General features: G+C 34.4%; 2 pseudogenes across 2 annotated transcripts; both read right to left on the minus strand.

The window, feature by feature from the left end:
• Positions 1-2,215: 2,215 nt before the first annotated feature.
• Positions 2,216-10,516, minus strand: LOC146925777 (putative protein phosphatase 2C 60; annotated as a pseudogene). Its single transcript, XR_015033937.1, has 11 exons — positions 10,445-10,516; positions 9,282-9,404; positions 8,361-8,424; positions 7,168-7,276; positions 6,256-6,409; positions 4,912-5,037; positions 3,882-4,005; positions 3,659-3,735; positions 2,935-2,987; positions 2,784-2,838; positions 2,216-2,664 (listed from the first exon to the last, which is right to left on the minus strand). The product of XR_015033937.1 is annotated as a putative protein phosphatase 2C 60 (transcript).
• A 677-nt stretch (positions 10,517-11,193) lies between these two features.
• On the minus strand, positions 11,194-17,214 carry LOC146925778 (uncharacterized; annotated as a pseudogene). The gene is made up of 3 exons (XR_015006191.1): positions 14,174-17,214; positions 12,140-14,082; positions 11,194-11,328 (listed from the first exon to the last, which is right to left on the minus strand). The product of XR_015006191.1 is annotated as an uncharacterized LOC146925778 (transcript).
• Positions 17,215-19,355: the final 2,141 nt, after the last annotated feature.

Genomic DNA, 19,355 nt, shown 5'->3' on the forward strand with positions numbered 1-19,355 from the left:
TCAACTTCACTTTTGATCCCTCCTTTAAAGTAAACTCGTATGTATAATTCATATTTTTTTAATTAAATTTTGCCGAAAAATTCATAATATTATAAGAATCTCTCAAAAAAATTAGAATTTTTTAACAAAACATGAATTTGTGTTTGTTCAAAAATTTGAATTTTTTAATACAATATTCTACACATTTATGCATAATTTCATTAAAAAAATACAAAAATCAACTTAATAATAGGGACCAAAAGTAATGATCGAAAAAAATTTATAGGGCTAAAAGTTGAAGAAAAATTTTAGAGGGATTAAAACGAAAAGTTTGTATATTTATAGAGACCTAAAACATATTTGACCCTACTTTTTTTTTTTACGAGAATTATTATTCCTCTAAAGAGCTAAACGAAAAAACTTACGAGAGAAAAGTCACATGTTGGAATCCACATCCGACATATCAAATATAGAGACCAAAAACATATTTGATCCAACTTTTTTTTTTTACGAGAATTATTCTTCCTCTAAAGAGCTAAATGAAAAAACTTATGAGAGAAAAGTCACATGTTGGAATCCACATCCGACATATCAAATATCTTTATAAGATGTTTACAATGTCTTTACAACACGATTATAATTGGACGACAATTTATACTTTAAATTAAGTTATTCATTTTAGAGGAACCATATCTCATTTATATCACCAAATAGATAAGTCAATTTAAAACACTTTTAACTTAAAATTCATTGATCAAGTTTACTTCTAAAAAAGAACTTAAAATTCAATGATCAAGTTCTAAAATTTTACCTTTTTTGTTACAGAAGTCATAAAATTTTACTCAAAGATTACTACAAGGAGTAAAATCATGGATAGCCTTGCGGTAGTTTTGCGATAAAGAATCTCTATGAAGTAGAGATAAGGATGGTGGCCAATAATTTAGAGCATAGATGTTAGACCCCCCATTTTCGAAAGAAATAGAAATATCCATTCCTAAAATTTTTAAAATACAAATGCACACATATTTATAAACAGTGACATACATATCCTATTCCTTTTTCTTTTTTTTTTTTTGAGGGAATACATATCCTATTCCTATTGATGTATCCTAAAAACTCCATCCATTATGGAAATGATCTTTACTCTATAATTTATGGCCTTGACGTGCGTTTGGCATTTTGCCTGGTTTGAATCATATGGGCAACTTGCATGCTTTAATCAATCGGTGTCGGGGCAAAGATATTTGTAGCCCTAATGCAAATGTTAGAGACTATAAATACATTTTAACCTTACAATATACTACTAAATCAGGAAAGGAAAAAAAAAGTTATTAGAAAAAGAAACGAAGCCTGAGAAAGTTTACTATTGAACAATTTATTTACGTCGGTTTCAGATAGCAAACTCATAGTGAAAAAAGCACTAAACTGAGTCAAAGGCTTCTTTAGCGAAGAGTTTCGAATATTGAAACAAGTTTGCAACATAACCATCCTTGGCAAGAAAGAAGGTGCAGTAATAAATTGCCTCTTTGGTTGTTGAGTCTTAAAGCGTGTGTTTACATTCACATTATACGCGATTATATCAAACCAACAAACTGAAGAAAGCACGGTGCAGAAAGACACTGAAAACAACTTCACACAAATTTCGTCGTTCAACTTAATTCAAAACAAAATCACAATTAAATAGACCAAGGAAGTCGATGTCTCAACAATGGTGAGGAACAAATAATGAAGATAACTTAACACAATTTTCTGCGTTTGACTTAATTCAAAATCAAGATTGAGGACAAATGAATCTCTTCTCAGCATGTTTAAAAGATCAAGGAAGTTGACGTGTCAACAATGGTGAGGATCATATAATGAAGATAACTTCACATTAAAACAAAATTTATTAGTTGAAGACCATTGTCATATTTCAGATTCTATGTTTATTAGTTATCAACTTCAATAGAACCGAGCAGTAAATTAACAAGCAAGTATCATCTCCATGAGAGAAAAACTAATAATCACATGAGCATCAACAAACTGGTTGGGGGTCTAGTGTGCAGAAACAAAAGAAATTACCTGTCATTTCCATAACATTGCACCGAATTCTTAAGAAACTTCTAAAAATTGTGGATATAATGAATATGACTCCGGAGACAGGTTCTTACTTTTCTTTCAGTTAACAATCATGTTGTCATTGGTATGATACCAAAAAAGTCTTTTAAACATCCATGTAACTGTGTCTACACCAGTATTGCTTGCTGAACGTTTTTTTCCATTCATATTCAAGTCACCAAGCTTATGTACAAAGCCAAGAACCCCATGAACTAGCAGTTTGTCACAAATTTACAATCCTCTATTGAGGATTAACGACAGGAATCTGAAATCTGGAAATATAGTAGCCATGAACCACCTCCCCTCACTAGTGCTTCAACATGCAGTCAGAAATTGACGACCATCTGCCTGAGTCTGAAATTCTCTCACTTCAATTCTACTTAATCTAACTTTCTGTCAGCTTCAGACTGTTGTGCCGGAGGATTAGGGAGCAGATGACTCAGGCTGGTCTGTGACAGAAGCATCTGAAGTCAGAGGATTTTTGAACTGAATCAAGATCATGGTCATGTTATCACATCCCTCACCACCAGCTGTTGGTGCCAAGCACCTATCGAATACTTTCTCACAAACCACAGAAAGTTTATTCTCCTGCATAATCATGATTTGATGTAAATGTTACAACCAGATTTTATAATTGGAGCCATGTGAATGCTACATTCAAGATATGTCTATCTGTACAGTAAACAAGGTGATAATCGAAAACTTACCGTCTTTAACTGGCCATGTATAAAGTCCACAAGCTGCTGGCTGGACATGCAATCCCTAGACACATAAAGAAGTTATACAGAAGTAAATTAAAGTGAGAACTGAGAATACAGAATAAAAAGGGAACATTTGTCATCTATATGAGTAACATACCATATCCCATCACAAGCTATCACAAGAAACTCATCATCTTCGCAAAGCTCAACCTATCGCACATAAATAAAATAAGTAAATAAATTCAAATTAGAGCGAGGAAAATAGAGAACAAAACTATCAAGGAGCATATGACCTTTAGGGTCCGTTTGGTTCAATGGATGGGAGGGGAGGGGAGGGATTTTAATGGAGGGGAGGGGAAGGGAGGGGAAGGGAGATATTTTAGTTAAATATATGTTTGGTTCAAAAGAGGGAAGGGGAGGGGAAGGGAGAGATTTTAATTAAAAACATGTTTGGTTCACAAGGGGAGGGGAGGGATTTTAAATTTAATTCACCTTTTTGCCCGTAAAAAAGAATAATTTTAAGTTTTAACATAAATTTATGGATAGTTTTGTCAATGTAATAATGGCATTAATTGCACACCTTCCCTCCCCTCCAGAAAACTCCAATTTGGGGGAAGCAATAAATGAGTCTATGAGGGGTTTTGCTCCCCTCCCCTTCTAAAAATTTAAGCAAACATGTCAAATAAAAATTATTATCTCCCCTCCCCTCCCCACCAAAAAACTCAAACCAAACGGACCCTAAACGATGCCCAAATAGTATAAATCAAGTTATAATATTTCCAACAGAAATAATTTTTTATCAATATAGCAAATAAAACAGAGGAAAAACAGCTACAAGTCTTATCTTTTTTGTAGAGCATAATACACAAAGCAATACTTACTGAAGTTACGTCAGGATCAGCAGTCACAACCTGCTTTTCAGCAGGCAAATACTTATTCTGCTTGAATTCCATATCTCCTGTGATAGAAAGAGAACTATATCACAAACACTTGCAACGGGTGAAGGAAATGCAAAATCTCAAGACATCAACTATAAATATTCTAGAACACCAAATGCATACATTTTTCTTTGCTTTAAGAATTATAAAGCCCAGAAAAAATTACCAATTGCTCTAGCCAAATTCAAACTTCCATTGACTCGTCCAACTTGGATGAAACCGCCAGCTTTTAGAATCCTGTCTTTCTCAACCTCAAGATCAGGCTTGTGATCTTTAGACAAATTGTGTGCCTGCAGTATAACTTCATTAAATAGGAGTGCAAACAAATCTTGCTCAAGTATAGCTCTAACATGCAGACAAAGCATCAACTCACAGAAACTAAATTATGAAATTCACGACAGGGTGGGGGTGGGGAGTTTAGACTTTGGGAAAATCTAGATTTCAAAATTATTTTACGATAAATGATACAATCAAGCATAGTTGTCAATATTGGATAGCAGAGCGGCTGACCCCAAAACAGGGATAGCGTGTTGTGGGTTGGCTGCTATTTGAAAAGCCTGAGGTATTAAAGTCCCATCCCATGTATTTTTTAAAGTACCGTGTTTTTTATGTTGCCTTGATGTTTATATTGCTGCAGATTGGGACTTAAAGGCTCAGATAGTCTTTAGATGTAGTCTTGCGCTTTCAAACTGGAGCACCGCCTCTACCTACCAACAAGTTCCTGTTGCACACACAAGCAGATCTAGCTGGAAAACAAAGATATTTGTCGCTGGAAAGTTTAGATATGACCATAAATAATGACAAATCCTTTCTTTCTTCGACTTTTTTGTCCTCAAATTTGGTGCAGGTCTGGCGCACCGTGATCTGCATGAAAAGCTCCGTGACTCAATTCTGAGTCGCACCGCCACGTATGGGTGCGGCGACACCGCCACTCCACCGCAAAATGGTGAATTGACAACATAGGCATATATGGCCACAAGCATGTGCAAGTTTATATATACTGAGTTATAAATACAAGTTTATCTAAACTGAATTATATATATGAGTTCAAAAACTGTAGTATGAAATTGTGCCCTTCAGCATCATGTAACTGCACACTCATTATCAGCTGCACCACGCCTTTAATATAAAGGTCTATACTGCATTCCTTCTAAAATTAGAGAAGATTGCAAAACTGAAAGAGGATGTGGAAGTACCTGGCCTTTCCTTGATAACACACATCTAGAATCACCAGCATTTGCAACAACAAGTTTGTTTCCTCTGATGACAGCCACACACGCCGTGCTTCCACAGTTTGGCCCACTGAAATCAGAATGGGGTCCCTAATTCACAATATAACACTTCCTCAGTTCAAAATAAAACCTTATACAGTAGGGTGTTCAAAGGAAACATGCTCCAGTCCACATCAAACCCTAAAACGTGTACTTGTAATCACTTAATCATAAAGGACTATCAGTCAAATTGTCATAAATCGTAACATTTTCCGAGTTGACTTTTAATTAAGGTTTACATTTATTGATGCATGAGTTTATCATGACAAACAAGTGCCGTGAATGTAGACAATTCAGAAAACACGTGAAATAAGGATGAGATATTAACCTTACAATTTGCACAGCTAAATAAAACAAAAACACAATTGTATAAGTATTGAATGCTTAGAAGTTTATTTCTATTAACAGAAATCAAGAATCATAATTTGACATAAAGAAAATGGATAGAATCATAAAAGTAATAATTTAAAGTGTACACATTATTGTTATTTGACAAACAGCAATAAGGTGAGTAACATATAAAACTGGAAACCCAGTGCCATTATAAACACCAAAAGAAATGACATAGTACACAGCACAATATTAATATTATCATTTACAATGGTGGGGTGGAATCTGCAATCAATAACTCAGCATGCAACAAGAAAATATCCGTGGTGGTCAAACTTATGAGTTAACTAAGTAGAATCATGAGTTTACAATTCTAGGTAAAGAAATTGAGTTAATTTGCTTGTAAAGTCGTTTCTGCATAAATTCAGGCAGATTTGAGTAGACAAGTACAAACTAGGTCAGACTTGCTAGTTTATTTCATCATCAACCATTTGTTCCTACACACCTTGGTCCAGCAATTCTGAACTTGCAATATTCTCATTAGCCCGCAATATTGGGTCTTTGAAACTGGAGGGTGATGGCCCTGGGTACAACACGATTTCCATTCTAAATCAAGGAAGAATACTCCTGGAAATAGGTCTGATATTGGGGGTGGAAAGTAAGCATCTCTGAAACAAATTATTTTAATATTTTTTATTAGATAAACTAACAAGTTTACATTGAGTCTTGAGTTTGACATCCTTGGTTGAACTTCCAACGGACACGAGCAAAGTAACAGCAAAAGGTTTTAGATAGTAGCTACTGAAAAATATTGTTTGGAAATTATGCATATAACCCATTCAACACCAATAGATAACGAGTATGCATCTAGAACAATAAAATAAGTTAGAAAAACAAGCAGAGGTGATACAAGAACAAACTGTGTTCCTTAGTGGTTACCTCCTCAAAAGCCCACTCATCGGCACGTTCATTGGCTTCACTACTCCTGGGAGACCATATAAACCCCTCAAGCATACCAGACAACTTTTCCATTTTATCTCCCAAGACTGCCAATTCTCTCCACCCTCTTTGTCCGCGCATCATCTCATCCATTCTGCCTCAATATGAAGAAAAGTATATACATAAAAAGGGCATAATTTGGACAGAATGTCTATACTCCATATATTAATCTCCATAATAGGTCAGATCTTTAAAGCTCCAAATGTGCAAATGATGTTAACCATGAAGGTAAATAAATATAAGTAAAAAAAATATTCCATACGAAAGACTCAGTTCAGGTGGTACACTTCTAAAGTTGTAACAATCCTAAAACTCCTAAAATGCATAGACATGTGTCATCTTAAATCCCTTATAAGTTGGATCGAAATATGGTTTATGATAGAACTTTATGGCGTTATTTGATCGATGTAGCCGACCCCGCTTAGTGGGATAAGGCTTGGTTGTTGTTGTTGCTGTAGTTAAACCCCTTAAATAATGTTCTTTATTATTATTTCGAAATGTAATATTTGAGTAAAAAAAAAATAGGATACCCGAAAATGAAGACACATAAAAAAGGATAAATTCTAACTCGAGCAATAGGGGATATAGAGAGTAGGAAAAGTGTTTCGAAACTACTTGTTACTGCCTACAACCACTTAGTTTCCGGGTAATTTGTATCCAAGAGACAAGGATGCTAAATATCCCCTGGTGGTAAAATATTTTGTGCAACAGTTTGACATGTAGTACCACAGGTTTGTGGCTAGGCCCAGCTAGTTTCTAGAGACGGACACCAACCCTATTATCTCGTCCCCTGGCTTTTACTGGCACCCAGTAAGATAAATGAAAGTTCAGAAGGACAAGAAACAAAATTACCTTAGGAAAGATTTCTGTAAAGATGTGGCTATATCTCCAGCTAAATAAGCTTCATGCCTAAGCACCTGCTGGTGTAGAAACTTGGCACAGAATTTTGAAACAGCTTTACCTGCAAATCAGTGAAGCCATATTGACAAATATAAAACTAGATGTTAAATATTGGTATATATGTCAGCCCCATCACTATACTTTGAAATGATATAAAATTTATAGACATTTCAAATTCAAAGTCCTCAAGTGAATTATAATCAATGCTTAGTCTTGAATGGGCTAATAGTATATAAATGCAAAATACAGCCAAAGTACACAGACAAAAAAGGAAAGTACTTCCCCCAGTTTCCTTTAACATGGCTACTAGATGAAAATACAGATATTGCAAACAAAAATTCTATGGGATAAAAAAGCATTTTAGATGTGAAGAAGATCCAAAAAGCATTCCTATCCAACTCCAAATGAATCTAAGAAAAAATAGGCCCAGTTTAGATTATTTATAACTTATGAGAGCAATTTAATTAAGATAAGTAGTTGATTCCTGACGTATGGAAACTCTCTTATAAGTTTATTAGGTGGCTAAGAAAAAGTTGGATGAGACCTTTCAAAAAAGTTGGGGTGAAAAAATTGATTTCGACTCATGAGAGAAGTTTGATCCATTTAGCTTCTTGATTCATTTTATTTTCTTCTCTTACATAATGATTGTTGAGATGTTTATCCAAGCTAGTACATACTGTGCTAAAAATGTCAAACCTATAGGAGTTTGTTTTTGTAAATGATGAAAATATATTGGATTCTTGGTGAATTATTGCAACCAAAAATATAATTACAAAGAAATTATCGTTAACAAGAAAAGATGAAATCTGAAGTAGTATTTTACGTTAATGACAACTTTGAAATAATTGTAACTTTGAAAGAAATTGTAATTGTAATTTACGTTCAAAATGAAAGCAACAAGCTAGAGACAATATCAAACTTTTTTTTTTTGCTAAGACAATATCAAACATTTAAATCACCCGGTTTTCTGAGTAATAAATAATTTCCTTATTAACAGTTTACAAGTGCAACTCCAATGATGAGATCCCAGTGCAATATAATTAATTTAAATGTTAGAAAAGAAAATCTCATTCCCTTGCTGTATTTGAAAATGAGCATGGATGGGAAAAAACAACATTATGAAAACATAAAGACAAGATACAAACCTCCATGGCCATCATAAACACCAAAGTAAGACGTAGACTCGTCCAAATACGGATGAGCTGCATGCTGGGAAGTCATATAGAAGAATAGAATAATTAAAACTCATATCTACTAGATTTTATATAATAATGGGCTACTCAAGTACAAGAGAAGGTAGACCAAACATGAAGCATCTGTATCATATACATGCTATCATCATTTCCAAAAAGAATTTCTCAACACTAGAAGAGGACAATTCGCTCTCGAATAAATTGAAATTTTACTATTTACATTTGTGAATTCGCAACAATAGACGACTGAAATAAGTTTTTTATTATACACACATAATGATACCTTTATGCTTCTCGTTGTAGTATATGTTTTTTATTATACACACATAATGATACCTTCATGCTCCTCATTGTAGTATATTAATGATGAAAGCAGTACTCTATAAGTTTCTTTAAACAGAAGATGAAGATACGACTCCATTTACAACATTCTTAATCAATTGTGCTAATAACAAAATCAGTCACTATACGTTGATATACATGTCAATCTATAGGATTTTCCAGCGATGTCAATCGCAGATCACAAAAAATAGCGATTTGTTCAAATTCAGCTACACAACAGTGTTATAGGCCTATAGCAACACTATTTGACCACATTTTGTACTAAACAGTGTATTGTGGAACTTTCAAATTCCGCTTTGCTATAGTACCACTATTTAACAACGCAAAGATTTTTCTCACAAGTCAAATAATACCACTAACAAACCCACTTTACTTTTTCAGAATAACTTCCCACATAAACGGCCAAATAACCGTGATTAACAAGCATCACACGACATGCTGCATCAAGAAACACCAAAATGCGTAGCTGTTGAAAGCAGCGTACAAAACAAGTAAACAAAAATATAAGAACCAAAAGAAAAGAATAGTTACAGCATCTTCCATAGAAGCACGCCAACCCTGCATGGAAGACAAACCATAGCGAAGCATGCCATTCTCACCATCTTCAGAGGCCTTCTCTGTTTTCGGAGTACTCAGATATATCCCCATCTCAAACTGCAATCACAACACACAAAAAACCAACACTGAATCACAAAATCACTACGCATCAATCACATCAAATCAGTGAAGGAAACACACTCTTCAATTTCTAATAAATGCTTATTTGGCAATCCATTAGATACACCTCAAATGTGTGTTTGAGTTCATTCAATACATTGAATCGTGTATGTTTGGTTCCACTTTTGGAGCAAACAAAATTGATTCTAGTGAAGCAGAATTGATTTTGACATATTTGATTGCACTCGAACAGAATTGATTTTACTTCTAGAACATAATTCTATCTCGAAGCTAGAAATTGGAGTTTTTTTTATTCTAGAATTGATTTTTACATTAATGTATCTAAACATAATAACTTACCTTCAGCTCAATTTTAGTCATAATCAATTTAAGTATTTTACTGAATCAATTTTTGTCACAGTAAAACCAAACAAACACCCACATCGAACGAATTTCCAATCACGATATAACTCATTCCATAAAGGAAACAAAAAAAGTCAAATCTAGAGTTTAATGACGATGACTAACGATATAAATTAGTTTTTTTTACTGTCGACATCATCAAATCGCCACATAAGTCGAATTTATAACCGTTGTTTAGAAATAATAACTACCATATATATTCTTCTAGGTCGTCAGTGCAAAAATTACACCGACAGTGGATCATCTCCAATTTTCTCATCAATAAAATATTTAACAAGCTATGCAATGCAATCCAAAATGAAACAGAAAACATAACAGATGGAGAAACGATAACAGATGCATCGAAATCAAATTCAACAAGAGAAGTTAGAATGAAACATGAAATTAATGTGATCTAATCAACTGAAAACAATGAAAATCAACAATTATTAATAATTAAAAATAAATTAGACACAGAACAACGATGAATGAATGAATGAAGAGTAATAAAATAGAGGAAATTAGGGTTCGATGGAAGAAGACTCACTCGTGAGAGAGAGAGAAAGCGATGATTATTGATTGATATGTTTGTGTGTAAAGAAAGAAAGAAAATATCGTTTTGCAGTTACAGTTACCTCTGATGTAGGAAAGGCTTTTATCTGTTAAACTAGATGCTGCCACGCGCCTCTCGTGTTTGTTACTACCCTCTTCTCTTTTTCTCTCTCTCTTTGCTTAAATAAGCAAATGGTCCCTCTAAGTTAGCGCATTTTTGGTTTTAGTCTCTGTAAGTTTTTTTTGTTGCGAGACAAACCCTGTATTTACCAAACGTTTTGGATATAGTCCCTGCCGTTCAATTCCGTGAAAAAAACGATGAGTTGGTTAACGGAGCAATACGTGGCACTTCGTGAGTTGGCACTAGTTGATGATTGGGGTTAGTATATGGACTAAAACCAAAAACGCAATTTAACATAGGGACTAATTTAAAAAAAACGTAATTTTCAATTTTTGAATTTCAAAAACTTAAAATCCCTTCTTCCTCCTCTCTCTCTCTCTCTCTCTCTCCCCCTCTCTCTCTCTCTCTCTCTTCGGTCTTTCTTCCTTCTTCCTCTCACTCACTCTCTGTCTCTCTTCTTTCCTTCTTCTTCCTCTATTTGGACGCGAATCATTCAACAATGTCTTCTCATTCCATTTATCAATCATCATCTAATGAGTTGCCTATTTGTGGTTGCAACAAAACCATCAGGATGTTCATGTCCAATTCAATTGAAAACCCTAAAAGGAGATTTTGGAAATGCCCAACATATAATGTGAGTTTGCCGTTGTAATACTTGGTTTTTTTCTTATTTTCACACATTTTAATTTGCTGCATATGTTTGTTTTCATCTCAGGCTGCTAATAGTTGTAAGTTGTACATATGAGATGATGAGATTGAAGGACATCCTCCAAATGTCCGTCCTGTACCAGTACAAGCAACTGAAGCATCATCATCTGCCTTGAAGAAGCTTCCTTGTGACTGCAACTGTGAAGAAGTAATGAAAGATTTTATCCCGCTGATGAAAGAGATGGGAATCAACAAAAATGAGAAGTTGAAGAAGAAGCTTGAACAATCAAGGAAGAAGAGCAACCTGTTTATGATTTTGTTGATCTTATCTTGGGTATTTTTTGCTTTGTTTGTAATGAATTTAAGCTGAATGGTTAAGTTGTCAAAACTATGTTCAAGTTGTGTATTTTGGTTTGTAATGGTTTGGTTTATTTCCTTTGGAGTTTGATTGTAATTGAAACATGGTTTTAGTGGTTTAATTGAAACATGGGTTTTAGTTGTTTAATTTTGTCTCAGAACAGATTTCATATTCATCAAATGATTCCTTATCCACTCACACATTGTTAGCACAGGTTTGTCCCTAGCTACTAATATTGTGCTATTAAAAGCTTCAAAAATGTTGTTCATTAGCACATCACACTTAGGATAAAAAGAAAATGCATGCTTACACCAAGATTTGGTTGGGAATTTCATAAGCCAGTCCCAGGCACCCTCATTGACAGCTTTTAACTCTTTCATCTTGGCCCCCCACTCTTGAAAATAAGTAGCCTTAGCAGCTCCCATCATAAGGTCTCTAATTAGTGTACCTCCTCTAAATTTCTTCTTGAAATTGGCATATAAATGCCTCAAGCACGGTCTATGTTCCACACTCTCAAACAATTCATCAAATACAGCCATCAAACCATATGATTCATAAATGAAACAAGGAACAAAGTAAGTAAAAATACATGAAATTAAGAATGGAAACAAAATTAATAAAGGAACAAATTAAATCAAAATAAACAATTACCTTCTGTTGGTCAGAGATGAAAACCCATTTCTTGTCTAGACCAATATCATCCAATAATAAGGTTAAAAACCACCTCCAAGACTCTTTTGTTTCAGTTTCACAAACCCCAAAAGCTAGTGGATAATATTGATCATTTGGGTCCCTAGCTACAACAATTAAAAGTGTACCTCCATATTTGGTCTTCAAATGGCATCCATCTACACCTATGAAAGGTCTACAGGCAGTAGTAAACCCTTTTTTGATACCATCAAAATTGAAATAAAAGGATGAGAACCATGGTTGTAGTTGTGGACCAAGTCTTTCCATGTTGATCTTGCATGTGTTTCCTCGATTAACCCTCTGCAATTCAGCTGAGTACTTCCACAGCAGGTTGTACTGTTTTGCAGCATCACCCTCAATTTTCTCCTTTGCAATTGCTTTGGCCCTCCATGCTATGTTCATGGTTATACCCACAGCGTGTGTGGTAGCCATATAAGTTACAATACTTTGCAGAGTCAGATCATTCTTATCACTTGTTGACATCTTCTTGAACACAGCTTTTGATACCCACTTTAAAGTTGCAGATCTATTCAAAGTTACCCTGCAACACGTGTGCTTTCCATGCCACCTTTTCACTCTAAAAGTGTGCTTATCCCCCACTTTACTTACAAGGGCCCAAAAACCACATTTGACCTTGCATTCTACCCTTACTCTCTCTATCATTTTTAATAAATTTTATTTCCCACCCATTTAAAACTGACCACTCAATAATAGCCTCCTTAAATTGAGCCAATGACTTAAACTCCAACTCCACTTTAAACTTATAATTCTTTGATAACTCCTCCATATTAAACTGGTCATATCTTGGTTCCTTTTCATCACCTGATTCATCAGGGTCACTACTATCAAGTTCCTCACTAACATACCCAACATCCAAATCATCTACTACAGATGATGATGAACCAGGAACACAACTCAACACATTCATCCTTCTACTGTTAGCAACCACTGCATTGGTCCTTGTAGGAGGAGGAGGAGGAGGTAGAGGAGGGTCCTCACCATCAACTCCAAACCCATCATCCAAACCCAGTGATCTTTTCTCCTCACTATCATCAAGTCTTGCACCAGCATGTTCATCTTCACTACTCTCAATTTCATCACCAGAGACTTCATCTCCAACATCATCTTTTCCTCTAGAAACTTCATCTCCACCATTAACAAATCCTCCAGAAACATCAACTGCAGCATCATCAACACCTCCAGAAACATTACTAGGACCTCCTCCAACATTGGCTCCTACATTCCCTATCACTGAATGCTCAACATATATGTGAGCCTCGCGCTTGTTTTGGATAACATAGTCAGCAATCCTGTCAGTGTCATTGTCATCAATAATCCTAACATACTTGTCCTCCTCATTGATATACCACCATAACCGATATTTAAAATGATCATCATATCCAAACTGCTTCAAAATACCAGTGGCTTCAAAATAGCTCCACCTATCTTTATCAATATCATTAAACGGATTATCTTTCCCCCCTTTGTAATACAAAAGAAAATCCCTTACAAACACACCCCCATGGTGAAAAACAACGGACACAGACATCCCTGAAAAAGTTCATTAGGACTAAACTAGTTAACAACACAGACATCTGAACAGACAAGAACAATATTTAAACTACAGCAAAACAACAAAAAACAACGGCGATTCATATATATCAGATACTACAAACACTAAACCAAGAAAAAACCAAAAACAGAGTGTGAAAAAGCTTGTTTACCTTCAAAGATCAAAACACAACCGTTTAATCTTCTTCTTCAACTGTCTAATGCCTTTGATCACCGTCGTATTCACAAATGTTAAGGTTTCTCTGTCGTTTTTCGCCTTCGATCACCGCCAAAACCGCTTCTTCTCTCACCAGAACTTACTTGCTGCCTTTCTAACTTCAGAAAATGAAACCCTAAAACACAGGGACGAAAATGAAAATGTAAGGCATTTTTTCAATATAAAGGGGGGAAACCACACACTAATGTCATCTCATCAACTAATACCTAGTCATCAGATGCCATGTATTACTCCGTTAGCCAGCTCATCGTTTTTTTCACGGAATTGAACGGCAAGGACTAGATCCAAAACGTTTGGTAAATACAGGGTTTGTCTCGCAACAAAAAAGCTTACAGGGACTAAAACCAAAAATGCGCCAACTTACAGGGACCTTTTACTTATTTAAGCCTTTTTTTTTCAACTAAAATTAGGGTTAATGTTACTATCGCTACTAATGACATCTTCAAATTAAACTCGAAACCAATCTGTGTTGTGATATTAGTTTCCGCTATATTTGGTTTTTTGAGACTTAAGTTTAAAGCTGAAAGTAGTATCAAACCAACCCAACTCACTCTTAGACTCGGCTTAAAACCAAAAATGAAGGCATTCCTCAACCTTAGGTCACTCTTCTACGTCGTTTCTCACAGCACCAGTGGTAACCCTACGTTCATCATCTTCATCATACCACATCATATTCGTCGGTCTACTTTTTTCTCTTTCATTTTCACCATCTTTTTTTTTCTTAACTCTTGATTTTTGATCTTCATCTTCATTTTTTTTATCCATGTTCTGACTTCTAATGTGATTGTCATTTCTTTTTTCGTGTTAGGGTTGACATCTTCATCTTCGATTTGTTGTTTAAACGGTTAGTTTTTTGTGCTATGGTTATGATTTTCAGTACATATTTGAATTTTATTTTTTGTTATATAGTTTTGACATTTGATATATGAGCTGATGTGGTTTTTTCTCTTCTTTTTTTCCCGAATGAGAAACTTGAATCCTGTAGTATATTTCTTCTTTAAAAATATTCTATCGATATTTTATTACTTTGTATTTAGAGTTTTGGTTTTAAATATAATTTCTAATATTTTTTTCTTTTGTATTATTCTCAACGTGTTATGCAATATTTTGATCTACCCAAATTGGAACCATTGTTTTTGAATGGTTGGTTTATTTATTTTTTATTTTGGGATTTATATTTACTAATTAAATTTTAAGTTTTTGATTATTTATCTATTATTTTTTTGTCAAGTATTTTAGTGATTAAAATTCACTTTTAAGGTTGTCGCGTCATTTTTTTTAGAGATCAAGGCTATTTGTTTAGCATTTGACTCACTTTTTTATTTCACGACTTTGAAAAAATTTATTTAAATTGGGGGGTCCGGGGGTTGGTTATATTTAGGGAAGGTATTAGCACCCTAAATATTCGTAGTACTCTACGAGAACCTTTTGGTTTTATTTAATATTTTGTGCTATAAACTTGCTTGCTATTTTTTTTTTAAAAAAATGAAACTTTGAAATGATTAAAAAAAAAGAAAGACCTAATTATCTACATTTTATTGATTTGGAAGGACGAGTGTCCTCTGCCTACGTACCCGTGAGGGATCAAAACCTCGTAGTTCGGGGTTAAGAAAATGACGTTTGATTTGTTTTGGTGTTTTTTATTAATTTTGAAAAAAGGTTTTAAAATAAAAGCCAAGTGGCAAATAAGAATTGGTTTGTATTTTTTATATTGAAAGAAAAATAGACTCAAAGTATGATTAAAGTTGATTTGATATTTGATTAAGAAAAAAAATAAAAAGGACGATCACTTGATTGAAAATCAAGGTTTATTATGAAAATATTTTTGTGATTTTTTGGTTATTTGCATGTTTTTGTTATTTTTTGAATATTGACTAGAATATAAAATAAACTAACGCAGCAATAAAAATAAAAGCGTGAGAATTTTGTAGTGACTTTTGATCACCACAAAATCTCCTAACCTAATCTAATTTTTTTGTATTTTTCGATATATAAAAGCAGTAAAGAAATAAAAGACACACACACACACACACACTTTTCTTGATTTATATTTTACATTGGACCTAATTACATTCTATAACATATGCAATAAAAATAAATGACGAAAAAAATAAATATGCAAAGAATAACTAATAAAGATGCAGCACTGAAACTAAAAAGGAATAAAATTAAAATGCGAAAAGAAAAGAAATGCAAAAACGAAATTAAAATGCATGAGAAAATAAAAATAAGATGCTAGAAAGAATAACAATGCATGCAAGAAATAAAAACAGGGGGTCCAATCATGAAGGTGGGGATGCAGAATAAAGAGGCAGATAATAAGAGTGTAGGCACGTTGGGGCTTAAGAGATCTAATCTGAGCCATTTGATCAAAATCGGGCAGCTTAGATCAGATCACAGATCAGGGCATCCGGGGCCCTTGGATCAAAATCAATGGAATCAAAGGGCGCATGTGCATGATAGCACATGTACCGTCCCACACTGGATTAGGCACAATTATAAGTGGGTTTACACAGCCGCCCCACTCATTTTCTTTCCCCTTTTCTCTTTCTTCTTTCTCTCGTTCGTATCTTCTCTTCTCTCCATCTTCTTCATTTTTTTTTATATTTTTTGCTACACAGAGAAAAAAAAAAAAGGAACTACATATATATATAAAAGAAAAAAGTGACGAGAGGGGGGTATACCCCTTAATTTTGATCCGGATCCACCTTTGTTCTGGACGTGTGTAACTAAGAAGGTTTGTTTTATGGGTTATGGATTTGAGGCTTGGATTTGGTGGTGATGTATGGGTTTTGATGGTTGTTGTGATAGTTGATGTTGTTGAGATCGGATTGATGTTGGTATTGTCACTGGACGTGTTTGAGAATTCGCTTCTATTGCAGGTTTGGGATCGAAAAAATTGGGTTAGAGTTGTGATGGATTTTGGCTGTGAAAAATTGTTGTTGTACGATGAACTTGTTGTGATTGATTGCAGGTTTTGATGAAAATTGTATGTGTAGGTTCTGTCGAAGATTGCAGGCTGTTTGGGTGTAAATTTTGTGTGACACTGCAGGTTTCGATTGAGAATTGGCTCCCTTGGGTGAATTGTTCGTGTCCGTGTTTGAAAATTGGTTCCTCTTTTTAAGGCCAAAGCTGATTATTGAAAAAGGAAGCTTGATTGAATGCAATTAAACAGACTTGAATGGAAATGAAGGAAGAGACGCGTTTCGCTTGAGAAAGGAAACAAAGTTCTGACCTTGAAACTGTCTCTGCCACTGATTGTGGCGCAGCTTGGAGACAAAGTAACGGACCTCGGACAACTTTTTTTTGACTCGTTGAAAATAATTTAAGACTAAATAAGAATAAAACAAACTTAATAAAATAAAAATTAAAGACAAATTAAAAAACGAAAAAAACTAAAATAGGATTAGAATTAAAAGAAATTTTTTTTTTAATAAAAGATGGAAATTTGAAAAAAATAAAAGTAGGATAAAATAAAAATAATAATAATAATAACAGAGAGACGAGGGCCCGACTCGAACCAAAAAAATGAGGTATTTTAAAATACCTCCCTGCCGAAATTTTCTTGAAAGGTCAGAGAGTATTTCGGGTCAGAGACTGTATGAATGTAAGGCCTTAGGTCAAAAATTGGGGTATGACAAAGGTGAATAAATGGGGTGTCCGAAGTTCGAACCTCGACTTCTGCAATAAACAACCTCAGTTAAAGGGCATGTTAACCTAGTTAAGCCGCTAACCCATCAAACACTCAATCCGAACCCAAATTTGGTTGAAATTGGGCATATTTTATCACCCACAATTCGGGCTGGATTGAGGTTTTGGGGCCAAACCTGCCCGCTTGTCCAGCCCTAACTTTAGTAAGAATTTTCTGATATAAAATCTCATCTGAACCATGACCACACCTCATGTTTTCTAAGACATCCGCATAATCATTAGTTTCATGAAACGAATGACAAATTCCAAATCCAATTACATTAATCAAAAATGTGTTGCACCAAAATTGATTCATCTGAAGCCACGCTATCAGGACCGCGAATATGACCCTCAACCATTTTTGCATCAAGATGAAGTTCAGTCATTCTTGTATCCTTTACTATGAGCAAACTTCAAACCTTTAAGTTCAATCATTCTTGTATCCTATTTGTCATTGACCATTTGCTCCTCGAACCAATTCGCCACAACCCACCCATTTCTTCCTTACTAGAACCATTTGTGCTAAGTTGCACCCAACCAATGGGAGGAAGCCCATCTTGCACCTCCCTAACCTACATATGCAATACTTGATTAAGAGTTCTCGCATGTAAGTTGTTTCCATCTAGCGCTTTACCTCCAGCCATAAATGCCTTGGTGTAATAGTGCTACATTTATGAGCATCTTTTTTTCTCCATTTCATAATGTATGACAACCTATTGCCAAGAACTTAGACCAAGGATGATTCATTCCCAAATGATTATCTAAATTGAAATTGATCCCTTATTGTATATTCACAAAAACAAAATTGCTACTAATGTTCTATATGAGCCACATTAGTCCACACAACTCAAATGTGCATCGTAGTCTCGAAAACATGGCCATGGTGTATGCAATATGGATACCCTAACCTCATTATATTCCCCCTCTCATTGGTCATCAACCTATCATGCAAAATTAACCAAGTGAGATAAGATGCTTCATGCACTTTTGAACCATTAGTTTCAAAGTCTAATTCCACCAATCTACAACATATGTCATATTAAAATTACACACCAACATGTAAGAGGATGCCACGTAATACTATTCAAATGTTCCACTAGGCCACATACACTTGTCAACACCTTCTATAGAATTCGAATTATGAAGAGTCATAATTCACATAATTATTTCATAAGGCAACCAATCCTCCAACAAATCCAATTTCAACATTATTCAAATTCACCGGATCTGTCACTTTATAGTTTTTATTGCCTTATGGACAACCATATCCATCTCAACAATTTGCAAACCATGCTCATGAAAGTATCAAAAACATGAGAACTAGGATTTGAATGTTGTTGACCATTTTACTAATATTTTTTTTTGAAAGAATTTACTAATAATTTATTTTAAGTTAAAAATGTGTTCATTATCAAAGCTTTCCACTTCAGTATACTTCATTGTCATCAAAATATCAATGTAAATGAATCGTCAATAAAAACCAATTTACTTCTTACAACTCAACCTAACATTAATCTAATGCATGCACATTCAGCTCATTACCTATAAGTATAACCCACATATCACGTGAACTAATTTTCCAAAGTTTGTCAAATTATTCCATAAACTCGAATCAGATACTTTATTAACAATAAAAAGAAAATCATATTTATCTCATCCTCACCATACTTGTCTATCATCACATCATACCATAGATAT

The sequence above is a fragment of the Medicago sativa genome, chromosome 4 (assembly GCF_051527215.1).
Source record: "Medicago sativa cultivar Bolivia chromosome 4, Bolivia_mono, whole genome shotgun sequence".
Lineage (NCBI taxonomy): Eukaryota > Viridiplantae > Streptophyta > Magnoliopsida > Fabales > Fabaceae > Medicago > Medicago sativa.